Source organism: Alosa alosa, chromosome 17 (genome assembly GCF_017589495.1).
Source record: "Alosa alosa isolate M-15738 ecotype Scorff River chromosome 17, AALO_Geno_1.1, whole genome shotgun sequence".
NCBI lineage: Eukaryota > Metazoa > Chordata > Actinopteri > Clupeiformes > Clupeidae > Alosa > Alosa alosa.
This window is the reverse complement of record NC_063205.1, coordinates 32067511-32092834: the sequence shown is the minus strand read 5'-3', so window position 1 is coordinate 32092834 and position 25324 is coordinate 32067511. Positions and strand designations below refer to the sequence as shown.

At 41.0% G+C, this 25324-nt stretch overlaps 1 protein-coding gene across 5 annotated transcripts in view; it reads left to right on the top strand.

Moving 5' to 3' along the window:
- dmd (dystrophin) overlaps positions 1-25324 on the top strand; it is a 493723-nt gene that overhangs the window by 89196 nt on the left and 379203 nt on the right. The gene's annotated exons all lie outside the window — the stretch shown is intronic.

Genomic DNA, 25324 nt, shown 5'->3' with positions numbered 1-25324 from the left:
TGTAGATTAACAAAAGTTTCCCATTTTACCACACCAATTAGTTATAAAATCACTTGTGTTATATAATCTTCTATCCCAAAATGTGGAAGTCTAGAAGAGATATTGATGTTCTATTTTGAGTATACAGTATCCTTCATTTTTGCTTTTGCCTCATTGTCATAAGAAGTGTTTTTAAGATGTATGCAAAATCTGAAAAAGTCAATACTAAGATTAGAGTTGACTCTAATGCTGTGACTGACATTTGACTAGTATTGAGGATAGAAGAGCTGTCAGGTCAGCTCTGTAGTATTAGTATTGCTATGTTTTTTCTGTATAAGTATCAGTATAACTTTCTAAGTGACCCTCAAGTAACATTTGTTATAATTTGTTAAATTTCATGTAATTTCATGAAAGGGCATACAAAATCCCTTAGAGGAGATTTGTTTATTAAGGACCATTCTCCCTAAGATTTCAAAGAGGAATTAAATGAACACATTTACATAACTACAAAAACTACTTATCTAATAAAATCTTATTAAGGAGTCTTATCAAAACAAATTTGCTCAATGCACTGGCAGCTAAAATAACTTTTTAAGGACACATTTGCTTAACGCACTGGCAGACCAATTTGCTAATTTTCAGGATAAGACGTCTTAAACTCTTCTTATTGGTTATATTTTATTTTTTGCAGTGAATTTGGGGTTCAAATTACAATTATCAAATATATTGGTTTAACAACCTCTTAGTTGGGTCATCTATAGCAGTTCCGTGACCGTGGAGAGCGAAAGTAAAGTTTTTTCTCACTGGATTTGTCATCTATAAAGGTAAAAGAAAAAAATTAGCCGGGGTACCCCTCACAATTTATTGAGAGCCCTATATCCAACATGGCTGCCGACAGCCAAGCTGGAAATTAACTTTTTAATGGTTTTGCCCACAGTGCTGCATAATACATTGTTTCTGAGACTATTTGGGTCAAGAAATTAATAAATGATGTAGACTTATTGATTTGACCTATTTTTGACCTTCAAATTCAAGATGGCCGCCAATTTTTGGCTATTTAAATGTCATTTTTTCAAAATAGTTATAGATTTTGTAAAATTACAACTTACACATAGGTCATCAGATGTCTGTCATTTTTCTTATTATTTATTTATTATGATTTATTCATTGAATTAACTGAAAAGACTCTCCATCTGAATCTGTTGAATCTCCACACTGAATCCTGTCATCATCAATGCTACTCTCATCTGAACAGTCATGAGGTGTGAGCTGCTGGGGCAAGGGGGGAAGAGGGGTGGGACGCACTGGTCGACACTTTCCATTCACTAGTTCCCAGCCGTGACCAATGGGAGAAGGATGCTCTTGCAGGTTGTAATGGAGCTGGCAATATGTAAGGTAGTTTGTTAGCCTAGAAATCTAGACGCACCCTAGCGGCGGCAAATTCATTTGCTCAGCCTGTACGTCTAGTATCAAACCATAGGGATTTCTATTGGCTGACGCCGTGGACGTCATCCAATCACAGCGCTCTATTTTGTTAGAGTCTTAAGGCGGGCTTAACAGAAAGACGACAGTCCTTCGATGGTAGCAACAAGGAAGGTGGCTATGACGAACGAAGAGCGGTTGTTTGAATCGGCATTGGCGTCAACTTTGGAGGAGTTGGACTTGTGCTTTTCTTTGAAAGTTGAGCAACACAATGCTTAAGTCATTCCTTTCGAAGAAGGATGTATTTGTCGTTTTGCCGACCGGATATGGTAAAAGTTTACTTCCCCGTTCACTGTTTTCATCGCTCTGGCCACGTCATCCTGCTCTTTGTTCTGATTGGTCGTAGCGTTGGCCTATTGCATGCCTAGGCAGTTTGAAAGACAATTCTCTGCCCGCCCCTTGGATTAAGCGAGGTGAATGGTTCGATTCCAGACTATACATTTCAATGATATAGGATGGCCTGCCAGGCTAGTAGTTTGTCCTTTCCATATGAAGATTCAAAGAGTCATCATCAGGTGGGACAAGGATTGTACACTTATTCTTCAGTTTGTGCCATTTGGAAACTCTGGCCTGCCTGCAGCTCACACTTGTACACTCAGCATAAATGATGGAGAGGACAAAACCCTTCATATCTGCTCTGACTTAATGTTTTAATTCCAGACTCTCACCCACTCATCAGGAGCTCTCTTGCCTCAGAATTGATCTTCACCTTCTCCAACACCTTTTATCTATCCATGCCCATAGAACCCTGAGGTGTGGTCACTGCCAGTATGATGATATCTGCAACCTCTTCCTAGAGCATGGCACGGCAGATGATTAATGCATGCTTGCGCTTAATCAGCTGATCACCTCTGACTTGCTGCGAGACGTAAGCTACTTGGACATACACGTGTCCTCAGTCTAGAACAACAGGTCCAGTGTACTTACTGGCTCTCACCTTTGCATAGGCAGAGACTAGCATTGTATCTGCTTCTGGATGTCTGAAGACCCCATTAGCCACGCCAGTGCTTAGATTGGTTGACGTTTCTCCCTCGCAGTATATGATGTCACCCTGCACCTAACCCACTAGTCTTTTCAGCTGTTCCTTTACAAGTTGCTGTAGTCTGAACCTTGTTTCCATCATATACTGCAGGGGAGAAATGTCAACCAACCTATATCCTATATCATCGATTACTGGCAGTGACCACACTTCAGGGTTCTATGGCCATGGGAATAAGAAGGTGTTGGAGAAGGTGAAGACGAGTGGGTGAGAGTCTGGAATTAAAACATGTCGGAGCAGATATGAAGGGTTTTGTCCTCCATCATTTATGCTGAGTGTACAAATGTGAGCTGCAGGCAGGCCAGAGTTTCCAAATGGCACAAACTGAAGAATAAGTGTTTCTTTGACTCTTTGAATCTTCATATGGAAAGGACAAACTACCTTACATATTGCCAGCTCCATTACAACCTGCAAGAACATCCTTCTCTCATTGGTCACGGCTGGGTACTAGTGAACGGAAAGTGTCGACCAGTGGGTCCCACCCCCCTTGCCCCAGCAGCTCACACCTCATGACTGCTCAGATGAGAGTAGCATTGATGATGAGAGGAGTCAGTGTGGAGATTCAACAGATTCAGATGGAGAGTCTTTTCAGTTAATTCAATAAATAAATCATAATAAATAAATAGACAGACATCTGATGACCTATGTGTATGTTGTAACTGTTCTGTCCATAACTGAACTCAGTATGAGCAGAATTTCCATTTGAGCCTAATATTAAGGCTCTATGACGATTTTTAAATATTGACATTTAAAGAGCCAAAGATCAGCGGCCATCTTGAATATGAAGGTCAACAATAGGTGAAATCAATAAATCTACATAATTTATTAATTTCTTGACCCAAATAGTCTCAGAAACCATGTATTATGCAGCACTGTGGGAAAAACTGTTAAAAAGTTAATTTCCAGCTTGGCTGACGGACATTTTTGTGAGGGGCACCCCAGCTAATTTTTTTCTTTAAACTTTATAGAAGACAAATCCAGTGAGAAACGAACCTTCGCTCTCCACGGTTACGGAACTAGATGATCCCAACTACTCTCCCTTCTCTGCACACTGCAACAAAATAAAATATAACCAGGTGTTATTAATCTTATATTAACATAAAAAAATTGATTTGGTATTGTTTTTAGTATGAAGAGACTTATCTAGTGCTCTCTGGAAAGATTAGTCTGGCTTTCACCAAACCAAGCTCAATCTTTAAGATTGAACATTGGTCTGGGGAGTCCGCTATGTATTTTCTACTGTACAAGAGGCGTGATCAATAGGCCTAGTTCAAATGAATCTGTACAATTGGATAGTCATTCACCAATATGACCAACGAACCAGGTGACCCTGTTTGCAGAGTGACACAAAAACTCCAGGCTCTCCTGCTATCGTCATCGTTTTAAACCTGCCAACAGTGCGCCAGGTGGATAAGCCAGCTTGTGATTGGTCCCGACAAAATTGTAAAATCCCGACAAAAAAAGTCTAAGTCTAATCTGCTTTTTTGCACTTCTGATTAGATGCAAACTGCATTTTGTTGGCTTTGTACTTGTACTCTGCACAATGACAATAAAGTTGAATCTAATCTAATCTAAAACATTCTATTTGGAGGTAAACTCTTAACAGGTGGATAAACTCTATTTCTGACATTTGAGCCGTGGGTAAACTTAATTTACTTGCATTTAGTCTCCACTACAGCCCTGGTTAACATTACATTATATTACATTTAGTCATTTAGCACATGCTTTTATCCAAAGAGACTTAACATTCAAGCTATATGTTGCAGCAGAGACCTTTGTGTTAGGTTAACCATTTCAAAAGCACTAAATTAAAATACAACTCACATGGTCATTTATGGAGATCAAAGACAAATATACAAGAATGAAGCTATCACAGCCACCAGGCAGCCAATACGTTTGCGTGCGTTTACTTCGATAACATGACTGCCAAAGTCTAAGTAGCCTGTTTAACATCCAAATACAGTAATTGTTACATTACATTACATTACATTTGGCTGACACATTTTTAACCAAAGCGACTAACAACATGGTAAACAGTTTAAGCTTTTTAAGCAATTCTCTCAACAATTCTAAAAAAAGGTAGAGTACAATAAGAATAAGTGCATCAGTGAGTGCTGTTTTTAAAAAGTCGAGTGTCAGTTCTAGTCAGGTGGTAAGTGCTAGGATCAGCAAGACTAGTTGTAAGTAGTGCTACGAGACGAGATGGTCTCTGAAGAGCTGGGTCTTCAGGAGTTTTTTTTAAGATGGAGAGGGATGTCCCCGCTCTAGTAGGAACTGGTAGTGTGTTCCACCAACGAGGAACAACAGATGACAAAAGTTTGTATTGGCCTGAGCGGTGGCAGAGCTGGATGTCATTCGTCTCCTCACATTCCTTCTTATTTCGGATTTAAAATGCACAGTGTATTAGATTAGGCTATAATTTAAATTTAAATTTAAACACTATTTTCCTCTTTCCATCTCACAAACTTTAGCCTACTATAGGCTACAGTATGGCGCATTATCATTCATCTTTTGGCTATTTCGCAAAAGCCTCTTGTTCTGATATGTATTCATTTTATATTCTTACAACATAAACACAACACCAATAAATAGGCTACAATATAACCACTAGAGTTATTTTCTGTTTACATCAGAATTGTCCACAGTGTTATGGATCCATTTGTCTGCAACACAACATAGGCTACAACAACATCTATCTTTAGAAATACAGGAGCAGCTTAGGCTACTATATGCTGAAGAGTGATGACATATCAGCATGCCAGAATATCCCCAAACTTAGAATGTACATTAAAATTGATCTTTTTGGTAGGCTAGTCATTTCCAACTTCCCAAGCTGATGGTGCTCATAATTCAAAATCCCTATGTTATTTTCCCATTGGAAAAATTACCAGATACCAAATCTCAAAGATGGCAGCTTATTTGTAGCTGAACTTCAGAGGTCTATGCATGAGACACCTGCATATCAATTTGTTCACACGCCACACCTTGTATTGCTGTTGTACCTAAATTAAAAACAAAAAAAAATCAGATGTTAGCCACCAACCCCAGTGCTGGAGCCTACCATCCCCCCTCATATGAGGCTGACTTCTGCGCATTTGCGGCACAATTCAATAGTAGCCTATTATGGAACTGCGGACCGAAAGAAAAAGAAACTAAACATTTTCCTGATTAGAAAATATTTGTTAATTTAGTGTAATCAAATAAACAGACATGCAATTAGGGGGCAGTGGTGTCAGCGCTTATTCAATGTATGTGCACGTCTGCACAAGTAAAACTGAACCACTGGAGATGACGTGTGTAGAAGCAACAAACAACGTTATTTAAAACAACAAACGAAGCGGATCCTTGCTGTCCATGAAAACAGCATAGAGACTAGCTAGTCTAATCAAAACATGGAAATAACAGGTCTTTGAATTGACACGTGAAATTAGACTGTTGTAGGCTTATACAGTAGTAACAAATATCGTAGCAAATAGCCTATGATGATGACACAGCTTTTAAAACATTTATTTTACTCTCGCTGGAGAACGGGCTGTTACGCAAACAAAATTGAATTAGGGTGATGATCTGCATCTCTGTTAACCAAAAGTTATGGGTTTGCTAACCCATTCGCACAATAAATAATTTCTGAAAGGTTCTCTCCATTGTTAAAGTGCGACATTTCTGTCAAGCAGTAAAGTCATTGAACATTGCCTTTGTGCAATAGGCTGACAGAAGACGGGCACTGCTTTCTCTGTTGGTATTTCTGTCCTTCTGAAAACTGCGTTTTTTCCTGGGGAGAAACCCCCGGACCCTCGCTCACATCATCTGCACCCACTCTCAGAAAATACTGTCGTGACCTCATGAGCTAAACCATTAATGAAAGTAAAACAAACAAAACAGCCAGATGCCTCTTCATAAAATAACAAAGACACCTTCATAAACAATAACAAGTTTTATCGTGAGACTGCGTGTCATTTGGAGCAGCGTATTGGGCTATATTAAAAGCAGAAGATTTTCAGTTTGCTTATGGATTTAGGCCTAATTCACTTTTGGATTGTTTGATTATAGTGCTAAATGTTGGGACTGTCGCAGGACATGTATTGTAGGCCTATCAGCCACGGAAATGAAAGCTCATCAGGGGGTAATATTGTGGAAACAACTGAAAAAACATTGGGTAGGCAAAATATATGGTCCATACTGTAGCATACTGGCGCGCATAGACTCAAAGCGGCAAAAGCCGACGTTCCTAACCCGAGACCAATAAGGGGTCATCAGGTGGAAAGAACAGATAGAGCTGTGTGTCGTCTGCATAGGAGTGGTATGAGAAGCCATGCGAATGGATAATTTGTCCCAAGGAGGTGGTGTAGATAGCAAAGAGAAGGGGGCCCAGCACTGATGTCTGGGGGACCGCTGTGGTGAGATAGTGAGGTGCAGATAGCTGTCCAAGCCGTGCTACATTAAACATTAAACATTGTACTTCTCAATAGTTCAAAAACAGTACAGACTAGCTCTGATAGACCAGCATAAAATAAATATGGACATATAAGAGAATAATGTAGACAAAGTAATATAAAAAAACTATAGCAGTGCAAGAATAGGTTGAAGTAATAGGGTTACAGCCAGGCTTGAAATTTTACCATTTTAGGGGCAAGGCCACTTGGCCTTCAGTTGGGCATATTTGGTGGGGGGCACAAAGGCCACATGTCAGGGCACCAAGGCCAAAGTTAACTATACAGTTGTAGGCTATAAAAATGATCAAAGATGTATTTAGCCTATTCACAGCAGTAGACCTGCATCACTCGATGAAACAACATGAAACATTACAAAAACATGAAACATGACATATTGCATAGAACTGTAAATTATCTGATCATCTAATATTTACAGATATCTAGGCTATATTTAACATTTATTTTATATCTGGCCTGTTATGAAAGCATGTATTGGACAATTTAAGCACAGCTTAGCTTTAAGAAACTCAAATAGCCTAGATGCATGCTTGGCATTTTGTGATCATTAAGGCTACTTTCACAAACTCTTAGTCAGCTGTCCTCTGATTTTAATATTTAACGATATCTAGGCGATATTTATTTTGTATTTGGCCTATTATGAAATCATGTAGAACAATTTAAACACATTGTAAAAATGGAAGCCCAAATTTGGAGACATCCATGCATGTAGAAATGTGCTGCAAATTCAAAACTGGATTACTCTGGTACTCTGATATATGGTTTGTCATGTGTTGAACGAAAGGGTTTGTGAAGTATTCCACCGAGATGAATGGGTAGGGAGATGGGCGCAGAACCTTAAGTAGAATTTATGATTAAATGTAATTATATTATTTACTTTTCTTGCGAACCATTCACGACAGCAATTAGCGGCTAACATCATTTAAAAGCTGAGAAAAGCTCTTTCATGTGACGTGATACTTGTGATGTCTGTGTGATAAGAATGGGTGAATTTGGATGCACTTTTTTTAGCCGTGCGCTGTCACTTTCTCCACTGTGTAAAAGACGAAATGAATTTGCGCTGTGAATGCTAAGATTATTTTGACTGGCCATAGGCTAAATAAAAATCGCTATTAGTCAGACGCAAAGCAGAATATTGAAAGGGGGCACCAAGGCCACCGTGGCCTGTAAAACTATGATTTTCTCTCCATTTACATCTCTACATCTCTACATGCATCTCACCACAACAAGCTGCCAGCTAGACATGACTTACATGTACTGTATGTGTAGGACAGACTGTTATGAATCTGGCAATATGTATAAGAATATATAAGAAGCATGGTGGAGGGGAACTTTGGGGCTGAGCAATTTACAGACAGTAGTGTCCGCCTTACATAAATAAATGCCATTTTTTATTTAGTGATGAAAAATTACCTTTCTGCACTCCATATCTGTGACATGAACTAATCTGACCTGACTTGACCCGAGTTTGCGTGTTAACCTGTTTGTGCACTCATGATGATTCTTTTACAACAACTTTTTACTGCATTGCCATGAACAAAGTGAAGGCAAAAAGGTGTTTCTTTGTCGAATAAATTGGGATGCAATGTGAGCCTTAAATTGGATGCCATGCAGGAATTTGCTAGGATCTCAAAACCTGATTATGAGCATCCTTTGCCATAGAGAAACACATGATAGCATTGGATTATGAAAATGCTTTGCCACCACAACACACAAAAACGTGGGGTAAGTCGAGCTGTATAAAATTATTATTATGACTGCCCAGCGAAGCTTGCCGTGGTCATATAGGTTTAGTCAGATTTTTTTTTTTTTTTTTTTCTTTTTAGCATGTCCAAATTTCCGTCAATGATTCCCGGACACTGAAAGACCGGGGTAGACAAAACTTGGTGGGCATGTAACCCCATATGGATAGCATGGAACCATCGTTTTTCGTTTTGATCTGTAGCCCCCATCGCTGGACTGCACCCCTAAAAGGAGGGTAGGGCAGACACAGTTTTCTGTGAATATCTCGAGAACCGTAAGGTTTAGGAGGACCATTATTTTTTGTATGTTGATCTCAAGGGGCCATGTCAACGCATTCCATAACCACTCATTTCATGTATAGCGCCACCTAGTTAAACACAAAAAAAAAGTAAAAAAATGAGGTGGTGTAATTGAAGGTATCTGTGACCTAACATAGTCAAACTGCACGAAATTGGAAGTGTAGGATCATTATGACACCCTCTGTATGCACGCCAAGTTTTGTGGAATTCCGTTCATGGGGGGCCACACAATAAATTAATTTATGTTACTATACACCAACTGGCCTGTAGGTGGTCGGAGACAGTTTTCTGTGAATATCTCGAGAACCGTAGGGGCCTAGGAGGTCCACCTTTTTTTGTATGTTGGTCTTAAGGGGGCATGTCAACCCATCCCATTACCACTTATTTCATGTATAGCGCCACCTAGTTAAAAATTAAAAAAGCATAAAATTAGGTGTTTTCATCTCAATATCTCTGGCTGACAAGGTCAAAACTGCACAAAATTAAAAGTGTAGGATCATTATGACACCCTCTGAATGCATGCCAAGTTTTGTGTACTTTTCGTTCATGGGGGGGCCTTACAATAAAATAATTTATGTGTACATTTAGTGACGATACACCAACAAGGATTCCCGACACTGAAAGACCGGGTACACAAACTTGGTGAGCATGTACCCCATATGGATAGCATGGAACCGTCATTTTTCGTTTTCATCTGCAGCCCCCCCCGCTGGACTGGACCCCGGAAGGAGGGTAGGGCAGACACAGTTCTCTGTGAATCTTTTATGGTATGTTGGTCTCAAGGGCCCACATAAACCTGACTCATAATCACTCATTTGTGATTTGCCCCCGGTAAAAAATGAAAATCAGTAGGATTAAAAAGAAAGCCAAAATAAATATTCATCATCATCATCATGGCTGCATTTTCAGTATTGGTGAAAGTAGTCGCTTGTCCACTAGATGGCGATCGCTGCAGTGAGACGCAATTTTGTTGGAAGTTAAAAGGGGTTGAAAACAATGGACGCTTCATACAAGGACTGTAATTTACCCAGCTTAACATCTAATAAGGATAGGACGATGTTCACATGAAGTGTAATTCCCATTTCTTCTTGAAGCCTAAATAAATCTGAGGGATGTTTATCGACATGCTTGGTTTTACTGCAGGTACGTTAATCTTGTAATATCAATAAGGACCTAGGTAATGTTACCGTTAGCGCTGGTTGAGTGATGGAGGCATTTGATTTATTGCATTTGTAGAAAACTATAAATGCGGTTATACCAAGCAAATGTATAGCAGCACTGTTTGTATCTTTCGACTGTCATTTATTGCACGTGCTACAAAAATCATTCTGTGCAATGGAAGATTTACCAACGCTACACCGGTCTGATGCAGTTTTGCTATACATGCGGAGACTGAGACGCCTGTTTATTTTGTTTTAAGTGCGTGCAGGGTGTGAGAGGGGAATCGATGTGCTTTGATTACAGCTTGGTAGTTGTAGTCTGTGAAATTAAAAAGCACGCAAGTGTGAAGTATCCAAACAATGACACCTTCATTTCATTATGGCTGTTTTAGCAAAACACCTTAAGCTACTGTGTAGTAGGTCCCATTTAGAAGTGGCTACTTCATTTGGCGCTTTCCTTGACTCATGGAGCTGCGTGAATGTTATTACAACTTTTCGCCACGATATGACAGTTTAAGTCCTTGATACTGTAAGGCGTTTTCATTGGTTTCAAAGGAGATTTTATTTGTGTCGCCAGGATAGCCTATTGACAATTTATGTTGTCAATAGGCCTACCTTTATAATCCTACCTGTAGCTTAGGGAAGCTAACAACTTTCTATTAGGATCTAGTTTGTTAGTTACCGCTTTGTCATAACTCCCTGATGCATTTTTGCATTTAGAATAGCCAGAGCCGCAGTATATCTCAATCGAACATTAAACAATATCGGGTGCCTATGGACTAGGCTGGGTGAACCCAGCCTGATCTGCCCGCTATTTATTTTTTTTTTCTTAAAAGATTGAGCTTGGTCTGATGAAAGCCAGACTAGCCATGGACCTCAGTTAAACAATGCAAGGGAACATGAATCAGCCTATATTTGCACTAACAATAACGGACAAAAGCTCTTCAACTTTGGCCCGTTAAAATGTGTATGAACAGTCTAGCGGCGATTTCATCAAGGCCCATTTGGACATGTCAGTTATTTGCACCACTGGTTAGATGTAAAACAGCACCGTTTTCAGACTAGGCTACTGTTACTTAATTTGTGCATTAACAATAACGTTTCAGACTACTGTTACTTAATTTGTGCATTGACAATAAAGTATTACATGAACTAAAGATGACTAAAATCTTATGTAGAAGAAGAAACATTCACAAAAAATCCATCCATCCAAAAATGACCTTTGTTTTTGATAGCTGTTGAAAACGGCATGGAACTGACAGAGATGTTTTTGTTTAAAAATACATAAAAAATAAATAAATAAATAACATTATGCTGATACCTTTTGCTTTTCCCAAATACAATGTAGCCTACAGGTGTAAGTGACCTTTCATCAATCCAGTTGCAATGGATGAACTGTGATGAACTGCCCTACTTGTGATTGTTTAGAGATTTTAAAGGTTTTATAACAATTCTACATCTTCTTTGGCTATTCTACAATCTATTCACCTTTTCAGCACCAGTAGGGTACTTTCTGTGCAGCCGCACACACTCAGGCATGCCAAACAAGCATACACAAAAGTTTCAAGAGTGGGGGATGGAGTAAAATATGGAGACAAATTGAAGTGTGATTTATTTTCGCGGAACGGATGTACAGGACTGAGCGGCGGTCATATTTTGTACCGCTATGCGGTACATCTAGTTTTGCTGTCACTTCGTCTGTTTTATAACCCAGAAGGATGTACTGCTCTGTGTCTCCTCTTTCATCTGACATGCGTGGCAAATCTATCCGATCACAGGTTCGCGGTATTCCCGCGGGAGTCCTGTGGTACGGGAGTCAAATTCACTGTTGGTAACGTGATAGGGACGGGATAGAGCAGAAATCAATGGGAGGGGGCGGGAGGGGAACGGAGCCGGAGATTAAATTAAAAAATGACGCTGCATTTCTAGAAAAGAGAACCACTTACAACTCACAATACGTTTGTTGATTGGCTACTGCTAGCCGCAGAGTAGCCTATCAGAGCAATACAAAGCAGCTGCCCTGTTCACAAGCTCAATCAGCGTCAGCAACTACACTGAAAACTGAAGTTGTTTTCTAATGCCATATCAACGCGAGCTAATCACTAACGTTATCTGAGATGCTAGTTTTTGTAACGGCAGGAATAAACACACATGGTAACAAAATCAATCAAAACATGTGTAGCTTTACTCAACACATTAACACTATGATACAGTGTAATTGTCAAGTTGTATGGCTCACTGTGTTCAAAGTCGATCTTAATAGCCTAACCCTCTTCACCTGCAGACAAATGGATCCATAACACCGTGGACAATTCCAATGTAAGCCTAAACAGCAAATAACTCAAGTCGTTATATTGTATATTTGTAGAAGTTTCTTTGTTTTGAAAGTTGAGTCCGCATTTTCCTCTAGACTTAAACGTGTTCTTATTTGTGCTGAGGCTGTGTATTGGTGTTGTGTTTGGCTATGTTGTAAGATTGTGAAAAGAATAAATATCAGAAGCTTTTGCGAAATAGCCGAAAAATGAACGATAATGCACCTTTACTGTATACATAGATTTTAACGGACCATGTTGAAGAGCTGATGTCCGTTATTGTTAGTGCAAATATAGACTGATTCATGTCCCTTGCAATTGCAACTGTGAGGTCCATGGTAGGCGCCCGACAGAAATATTGTTTCATTTTGCGAGGTTCTATTCAACATCAGGTCACTTTCTGCCCAGGTGTGTCACTTGATTTCCGGTTCCGGTCGGCGTGCTCCGTATGTAACTACCCAAACTTCCAAACTTATCTATCTTAAATCTCCTTGTTACCATCTACTTTCTACGGATTTACTGGCTACCGATTATATCTCGTGAACAAACTGTTGCATAAACTGTTGTTGCTCGAGGCTTTGGATTATCGGACTCTATAACCTTGATCGCCAAACTTTTCTGTCAAACGTTAACGTGAAACGTTAAGCCAGTATCAAGGGCTGCAAATAATACCGGGCCAAGGAAACGCTATCTGGAAGAAGAAGGCATCAAATTCCTTCTAACGTCTCTCAAAACTAGTGACTCAATATAAAAGTGAGATCTCAACTTCTGTCCCTGTTGCCTCTCGCCGGCCTCTGCTGAGAACCAAGCCTGCTCTGCTGGCCATCTCCACTCCACACCAGCCTGAGCCATGGCGTAGAAGCAAGCATCACAAGCACGGCAGACGGTCCGGACGGCACTCAGGCCCAGCCCAACTATACGACTGGAAAATCGCTATGCCATTCTGACCGAGGATGAGGAGCCCCTCCTGCCCCGAGACAACCATCCTGGTCCCTCCTCAAAGTCGGCGCCCCCCCGACCCCCTCTTCCCCGGACCTCATCAACCTCCACCCTGGTCATCGGCAGTTCCATGGTTAGAGACCTCTGCATTCCCCCATCATGTAGCGGTCCCTCCAAGGTCTACTGCTTCCCTGGTGCCAAGGTCCTTGACATCCAGCAGAAACTCCCAAGCATCCTGGCCTGCCACACCAAGGTCAACAACATCATCGCACACGCGTGGCACCGAACGACATCAGAGATAAGCAGTCAGTAGCACTGCAGGAAAACTACAAAAACTCTCATCACCACTCTGATGGGCACAGAAAAACGCTTTGTCATCTCTGGGCCTCTCCCTACCTACAGAAAAGGTGCTGAGATGGTCCAGACTGTCTCGATCTCCACACCTGGCTCAAAACGCTACTGCGCTTCCCTAAGCATCCCCTATGTCAACAACTGGGGCTTGTTCTGGGAGAGGCCCAGTATGCTGAAGCGTGATGGTCTCCACCCAAACCAACATGGAGCCAGGCTACTCTCTGACAACATAAAGCCCACACTGAGGCATTGACATTCTGTAGAAAATATTACAGATTCACGCCCCCCAGGTATTGATTCGAATGGCATTATACATGTGGATGGGTCTGAGAATGTTTTCTGCAGGGTAACATACAATACTACTACCATAGATCAAGCTGCTTCATGCAATAGCATGACTTATGCTTATAGTTCTATTCCAACGTTGATTTCTACCCAACATATAGTAAAAAGAAAAGACAAATTTAAAACTAGAAACCTAACAAATATTCTTTCCATACCTCAGCATATTCCTCAAAAGCCAGAGGCATTTTCAGCTAACATGGGTTTACTAAGTATAGGTGCACTTACTACCAAAACCTTTGCAATCAATGATTTTATTAGTGAAAAAAAATGATTTTCTGTTTCTTGTTGAAACCTGGCTGACTTCAGACAGCGAAGCTGTTCTTGTTGAAACTTGTCCCCCAAATTATAATTTCTTCCACTCAATTAGACAAGGCAAACGAGGTGGTGGAATTGCCTCCATTCTCTCAAACAAATATAGTTGCACTAGAGTCAACTTTGGCGAATTCGCTTCCTTTCAGTATATTGCCCTCACTCTGAAGGCTGACCCAGCTGTACTTCTATTAACCTTATACCGCCCTCCTAAACTATGGACTGGCTTTCTCGACCAGTTTTCTGAACTTATGTTGCTCATCATCACTAGCTATGATCGGATAATTGTAAATGCCGACTTCAATATTCATGTCAATAAGACAACTGATGCTAAAGCCAGTAAGTTCCTTAATGTGTTGGACAGTTTAGAGCTAAAGCAGCATGTTACAGGACCCACCCACAATCTTGGCAACACCCTCGATCTAGTCATTTCTAGAGGGATAGAAGTCACAGACTTATCAGTAAATGATATAAATATGTCTGATCATCATTGTGTATCTTTTAATATAGTACTACATACTCCAAAAATTCATCCCGAAATTGCAATCAAATCGTGACTCTTGGACATTAGAGCAGAACAGCAGTTCATAGCTCTTATGGACTCCATAAATTTAGATATTTTACATCATCCCATTGATCAAATGGTAGAGGCTCTCAATTGTGAATTAGGCGCTCTGCTTGACAGAGTGGCACCCTTAAAGACTAAAAAAGGCCCTGTAGCAAACTGACACCTTGGAGGAACGAAAATATCCATGATCTAAAAAGATCATGTAGAAAAGCTGAGAGAACATGGAGAAAAACTAAGTTACAGGTTCACCGTGCCATTCTAAAAGAAAAAATAGCAAATTATAATAGAGCTATTCGGAATGAGAGGAGGAACCACTTCTCTAAGGTAATTGCTGAAAACAGTGGAAACTCTAGGGTGTTGTTCTCTACCATTGATAGGCTATTGCATCAAACACCTTTTGATACACTCAGTCAGGCATCCTCTCTAAGATGCGAAGAATTTGCAGACTTCTTCAAAAACAAAGTCATTTCTATAAGGGAGGCTATTGGTAACACAAGTAATATGTTTGATAGTACACCCAAAAACAGCCCAACAAAATTAAGGTCCTTTAGCACTATTACTCAATCTGAGCTTGGTAAAATTATAACTCAAACCGGCTCCTCAACATGTGTTCTAGATCCAATCCCTACTAGATTCCTCAAAAAAGTATATGATAGCTTAGCTCCCTTTTTTCTCAAGGTAATAAATACCTCATTAGAAACAGGTATATTTCCAACTGCTTTTAAAACCGCTGTTGTGAAACCTTTACTTAAAAAGTCAAATCTTGACCATACCAATATGAGCAACTACAGGCCTAAATCAAATCTATCATTTTTGAGCAAAGTACTTGAAAAAGTTGTTTGTAATCAGTTAAATACCTTCCTCAACGAAAACAGTATCCTTGAAAAATTCCAATCAGGTTTTAGATCAAATCACAGCACAGAAACGGCTCTAGTAAAAATAGTCAATGATCTCAGACTGGCTACTGACTCAAACAAAGTCTCAATCCTTATTCTTCTGGATTTGAGTGCGCATTTGACACCATTGATCATAGCATCCTAATTCACCGCCTTTGCTTGGCGGGGGTGGGTCTCTCTGATAATGCTCTAAACTAGTTTCAAACCTACATTGCTGGCAGAGATTTTTATATCAGTCTAGGAGATCATGTATCTGAAAACATGACTTGCCTTTTGGTGTGGCCCAGGGAGCTGCCTTGGTCCCCTGCTATTTTCTATATATGCTTCCATTGGGAAACGTCATAAGTCAGCATAATGTAAACTTCCACAGCTACGCAGATGATACCCAATTGTATATTTCTGTGGAGCCAACTAACCCAGATGGCCTTTGCTCCCTCACTGCATGCCTAACCTCCATTAATCAGTGGATGAGCAAAACATTTTTTTAAACTAAATGATGACAAAACAGAGGTACTTCTGGTTGGACCAAAACTAAAGCGAGATATTATTCTAAGTAATCTGGGGAACTTGGCACACCAGGTCAAACCAAAAGTAACAAGCCTCGGTGTCATCTTAGATGCAGAGTTAAGTTTTAAGCCCCATATCAGTAAAGTTACTCAGACAGCCTATTTCCACTTGAGAAACATTGCCAAAGTGCGGCCCTTTTTAACCCAACAAGATGCAGAAAAACTAATTCACCCCTTTATCACTAGCAGGTTAGACTACTGCAATGCACTTTTCACTGGTCTTCCCAAAAAACACCTAAAGAAATTGGCACTCATACAGAACTCTGCGGCTAGACTTTTAACTAAGACTAAGAAGAGAGAACACATCACCCCTGTGTTGGCTGAACTGCACTGGCTCCCTATTTCCTATAGAATTGATTTTAAGGTTATGTTAATTACTTACAAAGCTCTGAATGGCATAGCACCTTCATATATCTCTGAGCTTTAATATCTTATCAACCACAAAGGAAACTTAGATCATCCAATTCTAATCTTTTAATCATACCCAAAGTGCTCCACAAACAAAGTGGAGAAGCTGCTTTTATCCATTATGCCCCCAAACTATGGAACACCATAAAATTATAGTCATCTCAAAAAATTATATAAAAAAGAAAATCAGTCAGTCAGTCAGTCCATAAGCCATCTTGAAGAGATATGTTTAAAGTCTGTTTTTAAAGTCAGTAATTGAGTCACAGTGTCTGATGTAGTCTGGCAGTGAATTCTACAGCTTGGGGGCGATGTAGCTGAAAGCCCTCTCTCTCTGGGTGCTGAGGTTCACATCAGGGACATGCAGTAGTTAAGTTTTAAGCCCCATATCAGTAAAGTTACTCAGACAGCCTATTTCCACTTGAGAAACATTGCCAAAGTGCGGCCCTTTTTAACTCAACAAGATGCAGAAAAAAACTAATTCACTTTTATCACTAGCAGGTTAGACTACTGCAATGCACTTTTCACTGGTCTTCCCAAAAACATCTAAAGAAAATGGCACTCAGACAGAACTCTGCGGCTAGACTTTTTAACTAAGACTAAGAAGAGAAACACATCACCCCTGTGTTGGCTGAACTGCACTGGCTCCCTATTTCCTATAGAATTGATTTTAAGGTTATGTTAATTACTTACAAAGCTCTGAATGGCATAGCACCTTCATATATCTCTGAGCTTTTAATATCTTATCAACCACAAAGGAAACTTAGATCATCCAATTCTAATCTTTTAATCGTACCCAAAGTGCTCCACAAACAAAGTGGAGAAGCTGCGTTTATCCATTATGCCCCCAAACTATGGAACACCCTGCCTCTGTACATCAAGCAGGCGAAGTTCAGTAAATATTTTTAAAAAGATCTGAAAACATACCTGTACAGGAAAGCTTTTAGTTAACTCATCTTATCCTGTAGACTACATTTTCAGATTATTCTACATCTGCTACTATTGGAGGGCGCAGCCAGCCAGAAGCAGATGGGCTCCCATTAAGTCAGGTTCTGCTCAAGGTTTCTTCCTGGAATATGGGAGTTTTTCCCTTGCCACAGTTGCCATATGGCGTGCTTGTGGGGGGTAAGAGGGTTAAGGCTGCCAGTCTTATGACGTCATTTTCTATATTTTGATATGTTGCTGAGTATAACATAAACAGCAAAGAAAAAGTGATTGATAATGACTGACTGACTATTATTGTGTTACATGCTTCAAATGTAAAGCACTTTGAGCTGCATTCTGTGTATGAAAGGTGCTATACAAATAAAGCTTTATTATTATTATTATTAGTAGGCCTGCTGAGGAGGATCTCAGTGAGCGGGCAGGAGTGTAGACTTCTAGGAGGTCAGTGAGGTAGGTGGGGGTATAATTGTGTAGGGTCTTGTATGCCAGGAGTAGGACTTTGAAATGTATTCTGTAGGCCAGAGGTTCACAAATGGGGGTACGTGAAGGCACTCCAGGGGGTACGTGAGATTTTAAAATATACATATATTTAAAAATACTTTAAAAACAATTATTTAATACATATTTCAGGATGAATTTTATATTTCAGTAGGCTATTCAATTTAAGTATAAGTATATATACTCTTTTGATCCCGTGAGGGAAATTTGGTCTCTGCATTTATCCCAATCCGTGAATTAGTGAAAGTAGTACACAGCACACAGTGTACACACAGTGAGGTGAAGCACACACTAATCCCAGCGCAGTGAGCTGCCTGCATCAACAGCGGCGCTCGGGAAGCAGTGAGGGGTTAGATGCCTTGCTCAAGGGCACTTCAGCCATGCCTACTGGTCGGGGTTCGAACCGGCAACCCTCCGGTTATAGGTCCGAAGTGCTAACCAGTAGGCCACGGCTGCCCAACAAAAAAATTAATTATCCTAAAAACGACCCAACCTGTCACATGCCACCCGCCATCACCTGTCAATCACTGTCAAAACTCAAACGATGGAGTCGTGGTTGAAGCGTAGCGGTAATTCTTGTGAAAACACGGAGGGACATGGCAAAGAAGGCCAAACCAGAGCAGGCAAAATTACTGCTGTATCTTGTTTTATTGCTCTGTTTTAAGTCTTTTTTTCTCAACTAAAAATGCTTTGCGCTGGTCAGGGGGTACTTGGCTGAAAAAATATTTCACAGGGGGTACATCACTGAAAAAAGGTTGAGAACCACTGCTGTAGGAAACTGGATGCCAGTGCAGTTGCATCAGTAATGGTGTTACATGACTAGTGTATTTGAAGCCTATAATAATCCTTGCTGCAAAATTCTGAATTAGTTGGAGCCGATGGAGTAGCTTGTTAGGGATTCCAGACAAGATGGAATTACTGTAGTCAAGGCGGGGGTCACATACGCATTTAGAAGGACTTCTGCACTCTGATGGGTGAGCGCTGGGCGAAGCCGTGCAATGTTCCTTAGATGGAAAAAAGCACTTCGAGACATACTGTTTATGTGTGCACTAAATTAAAGTGTATTGTCCAGTATGACACCAAGGCTCTTGACCTGGTTGGAGCAAGGGATGGTGCTGCCATCTATACAAAGGGTGAAAGGTTCCATCTTAGCAAGAGCTGATTTGGAGCCAACCACTAACAGCTCAGTCTTACTGCTATTCAGCTTCAGGTAGTTTTGTGTCATCCACAAGTTTATGTCATTGAGGCAGGCAGTAATTGCAGCTGGCGGAAGAGTGGCAGTGGGTTTTGTAGATAAGTAGAGCTGGGTGTTATCAGCATAGCAGTGAAATTGAACACCATGTTGCCTGAGGATAGTGCCAAGTGGGAGGAGGTAGATAATAAACAACAGAGGGCCCAACACAGACCCCTGGGGTACACCTCTTGTCACAGCACTGCTCTCAGACTTGCAACTCTGCATTTGTACATACTGTATCCTTCCAGAGAGATAGGAGGTGAACCACTGGTGAACACTGCCCCGCACTCCGATATTGGCTAAACATTCCAGGAGAAGATGGTGTCAAAGGCTGCACTGAGATCAAGGAGAATCAGAATGGAAATAAGTCCATCATCAGCTGCACAGAGGAGGTCATTAGTAATCTTAATCATGGCCGTTTCAGTACTGTGCATAGGATGAAATCCAGACTGGAATGGCTCGAAGAGGTCATTGTCCTTCAGGTGATCCTGGAGTTGAGTTGCCACTATCTTCTCAAGAACTTTGGAGAGAAAAGGCAAGTTGGAAATAGGCCTGTAGTTGATGAAGTTGTCAGAATCCAATCCAGGTTTTTTCATCGTTGGTCTGACAATACCAGTTTTAAAGGATGGTGGTACAGTGCCAGAAAGAAGAGAGGTGTGAAATATTGATGTAATCATCGGAGCAATAGATGGCAGGCAGCTCTTAACCAGGCTTGTTGGAACAGGGTCCAGCTGACAGGTGGAGGAATTGCACTTTTTGATGAGGCCACAGATGGTACTTTCAGCAGGGAGACTGAATTCACAGAGTTCACTGATGGAAGGTGAGCCCAGAGTGCTCAGTGAGTATGGTTGTTTCATCTGAGTAATGGAACATTCTAATTGTTGGTGGATTGCCTCAATTTTGGTATTGAAAAAGTTCAGGAAGGCTGAGCAGCGTTCATCAGAGCGTTCCTGGTGGGTGATGTTATCAGGTGGCTTAAGGAGACCATTGACAGTAGAAAAGAGAGTCCTGGTGTTTCCTTGTCCTTCACTGATTATCTTTGCATAGTATGATATTTTTGCAACACAGAGTGCGTTTTTATACTGATGCAGGTGTTCAGAATACATGTCTTTGCACATTAAGACCAGTCTTTTTTGACAGCCGCTCCAGGCGTCGGCCCAAGGATTTCATATGCCGAAGTTCAGGTGTAAACCAAGGAGCGGAGTGCACAAAAAAACTGAAAGGCTGAGGAAGTCATTTGTCCCCAGGGCCATTGAACTGTTCAATGCCTCACTAAAGGGAAGAGGAGAGATAGACTTCTCTGCTTAGTCTGTCTGCCTCTCCACCCTGTCCATGTCCATGTTTTTTTTAGTACTGACTGCCCACTACTGCTTACTTTTACTACTGTTTTACTATTGTACACAGCCTAATGTTTTCACTACTGTTTTACTGCTACACTGTTACCTCAACCTGTTCTTGCACTGAAATAGTTTTTTTACCTTGTCTACATTACACTTTACTCTCCTATTTGTCTATATTATTTATGCTGGTCTCTAGACCTTACTGTTGCACTGTTGGACTAATGTTGGACTACTTTTTGTACCTTCACCATGACACCCACTCTCTTGAGCACCTTGCCAGGCACACACAACTAAGGACTATGGTTGGACTACTGTTTGCACCTTCACCATGACACTCACTCCCTTTAGCACCTCACCTGGCCCTGTCAGTACAAGCGTCTTATGCTTGATCACCCTCAAGCACATTGGACTTTCTTAATTTAACTTATATAGTGTATTTAGTATTTAGTTTTGTTAGTTTTCTTATCTTATCTTCTACTGTCTTTATTGTACAGTGGAGTTTAGTTATATGTTTATACTTATACTAATGTTTACCATTTCTGTTGTAAGTGCATGTTGTGTTTTATGTCTGTATGCTACTGAGACCCTTGAATTTCCCCTTGAGGATCAATAAAGTATCTATCTATCTATCTATCTATCTATCTATCTATCTATCTAAAACAGTTTGCGTCTTCATAGGAGCAAGTCTGTCAAGTGCTGTAGACATGGAGTCATTATAGTGGTCAACTAAATCATCCAATGAAGTATTAAAAGCAGGGGAGGGATAAGTGGCAATTAGAGAAGTAAGTTCCTCTGGGTCCACCTTTTTAATGTTGCAATATGACATCACACGCTGAACCTTGGACTTCATGACAGACAGATTGGTGTCAAACAGTACAGCTTTGTGATCAGAGATGGGTAATTCAGCAGTACTGATATTGACAGGCCTGATACCAGAGCAACAGACCAGATCTAAAATATGTCCTTTGTTGTGGGTTGGAAAGTCAACATATTGTGTGATCCCAAAGGAGTCAACTGTCTTTTGTAAATGCATTAGAACATTTGTCCATATGTATTTTAAAAATCCCCCATCAGGATGACATTAGGAGACATTGCATTCAAAGCAGTAAGAACAGTTGAAAGTTCAGGAATAAACAAATTTGATGGTTTAGGTGGTCTGTACAATACCGCAATAATGGTGGGTGTGGGTCAGAGCTAGTGAGCGGAGCTGAGCGGTGCGAATATCCCGCTCCTCGCTTAGGTGGCTGTTCACTCGGCCGCCCCTCCGCTCAAATTCACGTCAGGCCGCTCCGCTCAATTTCGCTCCCCGCTCCACTTCAAAATCCTTCTGCTCCAGTGAAATCGCTCCACGCTCGCTCCAATTTAAAAGAGGGAGAAATAATCTACAAGCCGAAATGTCAACTTAGAAAACTTAAATCCCAAAGAACTAAGAGAAACGGCAATTTCACTCATGGAACATGTATTGTAAAAGATAGCCTAATGCAACACCGACAGTGCAACAATGAACAAGCTTGGCAACGTACACATAAGCCTAAAACTAAAGGGATCAGTGGGATTAATTGCCTAAATAATACAGGTTTAGCATCCAAGTTTTACTTCAGCCTTACTTAAAGCATAGGCTATTCAAATTGCTCACGTTTTCCTTTGCTCTCCGTAGCACTCATCTTTCCGCGAAATGTGTCTTCTTAAATTCCAAAATAAATCTCACTGGAACAGTGTCACCACATACTTGTTCTTGCTCTACATTGTTTGTATGTAGTTGTTTTTTATGAAATGGTACACTTCTAAGCCCTATGACTTTCAGTTTCCTTTCTAAAATATTTAGCGACTTCATCCCCAACGAACTCACTGTAACGTCGGCACACTGGACTATGTGCTACGGACTCTGGGACAATGCATTCTGGGATACGGGGGAGAACTCTTGGGGTTGTTTCTGTGTGTTAATGCCTTTATTTAGTGTTTTAATGTCTGTGTTTTAGTGTAGCATGTTACCCTTTTAGGTCTTCCTCGTGTGTGATCCTTTTTGTGTGGGGGGCTGCGTCCACCCCTGTATGTGTAGTGTGTGTGTGTGCATTTGACCTGCCTAGTGTGTACTGTTTTCATGGTCTGCGTCCCTGCCCCTGTTTCTGATTGCTAGCCACTGAAAGCAGTCTCCGCACCAAGCTGCGGCTAAGCCCAATCCGTTACATTACTATGGCAAGTGTCTTTGTTTTGGAATATAATGGACTTGATTTCATTATGAAGACGTGAGTTCTGGGTGGATTTGGGCATGCTTCAGGCTCGTGGTGTGAGCGGTGCCGGGGCGAAATTGGAGCGGAACAGAGCGGTCTCTAAATTAAAAAGCGCTCCGCACTCCAACAGAATTCCATCCGCTCCGCTCCTTGCTCGCTCGCGCTCTGCTCTGCTCACTAACTCTGGTGTGGGTCCTCTGAGTTTAACAGCCAGCAGTTCAAAAGAGGTGTGATCAGGCACAGAGAGTGGTGTCAGTTTCACATTCTCGCGATAGAGCAGTGCGAGACCACCTCCCCTCCCGGATGAGTGGGATTTACAGATGTAAACAAATCCATACGGGACTGCTTGGTTCAGGTGGAAGAAATCATTGCTCTGCTGCCACGTTTCCGTGAGGCATAGAAAGTCCAGTTTATGGTCCACAATGAAGTCGCTGACGAGAGAAGCTTTGTTGGTGAGCAATCTTATGTTGAACAATCCAGCTTTCAGTCGGTTTGACTGACTGTGCACATCCGATCTGGGCAGACGGGCAAGCACAGTATGGTCAAATGACCACGATCAACAGTCCAGAGACAGGGGATTACCGTAAAACTCCAAATAATAGCCCGGGCTTTTATTTTCCCAAATCGCCAAACTGCACCGGCTAGTATTAGAGACAGGCGTCTATATGAGACAGGCCTTTAATTCCCTTTTCACAAACTTTTTCCTCTGAAAAGATGGAAAATATTATCGAATTAATTATTTCAAACACACTGAATGTCTACCTATATGACTAGGCTATCTGATGACAATTACGGATCATCATTCATTTAGTGTTGAGATGTTGTTCATTGAGTGAGATACAGTAAGATCCAAATAGCATAGCCAGAACAGATGAAACACATTTTAATTAAACGTAATCTACAAAGAGATATCGTATATCACACTGAAAGCTCATATTTTGTCACTAGCAAATAACCTAAATCGGTCCTTTGTCAAATACAGTTGCATTATCAGCCCTGACCAAAACCGTTCAGGAATTATGCAAAAGTGGAACGTGCTTAATGTTTCATTCTCCCTCCTTTTCAGCACGAATGAAACAGCATGAGAGAGCATGAACCATATTGTTTCTCCCGTTTTGTATTTGCCAAATTTGACAACAGTCTACATTCAAAGCATAGCCTACTTCCAGGCGCGCGGGAACATATTTTTGACCTGGGGTGCTGAATAACAAAATAATCATGGATGTCCGACGATTTCTCCCCCAGCATATGATTCGAATTTAGACAGCTAAATACGCCATTTCACCGCCGTGTATGAGTAGGTCTAATAGTGAGAAGTTTTATAATGCCTTGGGCAGCCACATTCCACTGCAACTATGCGCAGCACTTGCCACTCCGACTCATCAATAAAAACTGTGCGCGCACACACCAGTCCCATAGAAGCGCACTTGACTTTACATCATTAACCTATTTCAGTAGGTTATAGGCTATAGCCAGAGAATGTCCGTATAGACGGGCTTTGACATAGCCTAGTCTAAGGTAAATTCCTTTTCTGACTTCTTTCTCTTTATCGCCATGGCATTTAGAATAAAGAATAACGTTCGCGAACCGTTCTGGTTTTGTTGCCAGCATAAAAACAAGCTTACCATCGGCCTATCCGCAAATTTTAAACACAAGGGATGAATTTAACGATGACGGAAGTCGGACATATAGGCATAGTTCATATTGGAAAAAAAGTTATACAATTTGGAACTCTAGCTTTTCCCCACCTCAGTCTTTTAATTCCATCTAATCATAACGTGCGCAGTCTGCGCCATACTTAAGCCCAAATCAGACCCAAGATTCGCAACGAGATGAGCAGCAACTTGATGCAACATTCTAAAACCTTGCAACTGTGACCAGCCATGTGAATGCTTTGCGACGGCTTGTAACGACGTGCTGTTTTCTGTAACGGTTTCGTCTCATTGCAAATCTTTAAACAGACGATCTGACGGGTTTTAGAAGATTAAATACAACCCGAAACTAAAAAACAGACCAGGCCTCTACTGAGACCGGCCTTTAACCCAAACCTCTAGCCACGCCAGGCGTTTAAAAGAGACAGGCGTCTCTTAGGGACTCTGCGATTATTTGAAGTTTTACGGTATTTTGCCATCCTTGCGAGCCATGCAGATTTGGTCGCGACGAGATCCTTGGTGGACATACTTTGGACGTCGGAGAATGTCACGTTGACACAGAAGCTCCGCAGAAGGTGCA